This window comes from Engraulis encrasicolus, unplaced genomic scaffold (genome assembly GCF_034702125.1).
Source record: "Engraulis encrasicolus isolate BLACKSEA-1 unplaced genomic scaffold, IST_EnEncr_1.0 scaffold_1593_np1212, whole genome shotgun sequence".
NCBI classification, from domain to species: domain Eukaryota; kingdom Metazoa; phylum Chordata; class Actinopteri; order Clupeiformes; family Engraulidae; genus Engraulis; species Engraulis encrasicolus.
The window spans coordinates 1-2,500 of NW_026945113.1; positions in this window are offsets into that span (position 1 = coordinate 1).

A 2,500-nucleotide genomic window follows, 5' to 3' on the forward strand; every position below is an offset into this window, starting at 1 on the left:
CGGGACTGTTTTTGCATGACATCTCTACACAGGTCAGGCTTTAGCAGATCGAGACGTGACCTCAGTCGTCTACCCATGAACAGTACAGCTGGGGCTTGGCCTGTCGTAGCATGGTCAGCGTTTCTGTAGGCATGTAGGAACTTTGCCATCTTTTCTTGCAGAGACATGTGGGAGTTTGACATTGTTTTCATTGACTGTTTAAACGATTGAACGAAGCAGTATAGCTGTTCATAGCTGGTTTTTTTTTCACATTTGGCATATATTGTCATCATTTTGAACATTATTCTCCAAGCCACCCTAGACATGGCCGTGTTCCTCTTTCGAGAGAATCTACTAGACTAATGCTTGAACTGGCCTTGCCCCAGGGCAGACTCCTGACATGATGTTTAGTTTAGTTAGTTTGTGTGTGTGTACTCGTTATTTACTCTTTAATTAAAAAAAAAAAAAAAAAACTAACCCCTCTGCAACTGCACTTATTGTTCTGTATATCTCCTGTGCACATTGTATTTGCTTGTGATGTTGGCTTGAATATGTCCTCTTTTGAAAGTCGCTTTGGTTATAAAGCGTCTGCCAAATGCAATATAATGTAATGTAATAATGTAATGTTCACCAGCTCTGTGGGGCTCTGGTAAGGTTCCTCGCCTGACGTTGACAGCCTTTAATCCATACAATGCAATACCATACAGTAGGCATGTACCTATCAGATGCGGCTGCTGAATCTATCCTCCTGTAAACAGACTTTTTTGCTGTAAACAAATTAATGAATACTTGTTCTGTGCTTTAGTAAATATGGTGGAGCTATGTCAAAATAAATGCTTCCTGTTTGTACTATCTTGAATGATCTAGCCTGTAGCATGCACACACCAGCAGTAGTGAAAGCTTTGGAAATGAAGGCACATCATCAAGTTTCCCCAAGCCCAAGGAATCAGAGTCTAACAATATATCACACGAAGGAAATTCCTTTTTTTCTCGGTCTGAGAGCGTCCTCCCTGGAGACGTTTCAGAAAATGAATTTAAATGAATTTCCATACATTGTCTCCTCATTACAATATTGCCATACTGCCTCATTTGTGCATTACACATGTATTCCCTGAACGCTACCATGTAGAACCAAGCTTCATAAAACTGAAATGGATCTCATCAGTTCTGACATGCCAAACTTTTTTCCTCGCAGTTTCGGTAATAACATCCTGTGTTCCCTGTCCTACAACTATTCTAGAATCACCATAGTGGAGTTTTCACCAAAACAGCATAACAGCATGAGCAACAGGCTTAGATGATTCTCTGGTTTGCTCTACTCTGTTGTGCACTGCGATTAAGTGACAGGGTTGTAATTTAGCAGATGGAAGGAATGGGACAGATCACACATTGCCTTTGCCATTTTTGACAGCAAGCTAACCAATTAACCTCCCGAAGTGAGCAGCAGACAAAAGAGTTGCTTGCTGTAGTTGTTGTGTAGGCTTCTTACTGGAAAAGGGATTTTGGGAACAGTGTGGTACTTTGGTCATGCTAGTAAATGTTAGTTTATTACTTAGCAAATATTCATGAAAAGATCAAATTTTGCAATAGGCAGCTCAGTGTCAATGAGCAGCATAATTGCAATACCTATGGCCACCATCCTCCTCAGTGAGTGCACCTTTAAAAATGTTTTGCATTGATGTTTTTCCTCTCCTTTTCCTATGCCGCCTGTCTGGACTTTTCGGCCACGCTTGCTTTGAGTGGTGTCACAGATAAGATGCTGAAGCTATTCATTAAAGCAACACTATGCGGTTTCCCTTTGTCGCCACCCCTCAGGTTTGAAGTGGAATTGTCACTCATAGAGACATTCAGAAGGATAGGCCCATTCCTCCTTCTTCAGTGTGGTTGGAGCACATGTATGGTGGCAAAGGAACTATTGTGTCTCTCACCCTGTTACGATTACTGTCTGTTGGTGGGCTAGTCAAATTGACTGTTATTAAGTGGTTCCCAATCTAAATAGTTAATAAATGGGTTTGAGTACAGAAGCTACAGGCAACATCCATGACTATTTCCGCATCAACCCATGTATGGTTTTGCCAACTCTCTTACAATGCAGTGCCCCTTGTGTGCTTTGTCTCCCTATATGGCAGCACTATTGGCTTACCGCAACAATATAAATAAATATCGAATTAAAATGCTCTCGAGATGATCTGCTTTCATAAACACAAAATATGTACAGGCTGCCTTGCACAAATAAAATCACTAGTGTCAATCATTGGCTTTCAGTGCCTTCGCTGGCTCTAACCTGTCTTCACTGGCTCTGACTGGCTTCCTTCCAGTGATTAGAATTCACCTGCCTCTCCCCTCTCCTGTCAACAGATTATTAATTAATCATGGGTGGGTTTTGAATGCGATGGTTTTCACTTCCTTAACGGCACAGGCTCTCATTAGCACCGGTGAAGGACAGGGCTATGCTTTAATTTACGGATGGGACGCTTGTTGTTTTCCTATGCTCTGACTCCTCGAACCTGCATGTCCTATC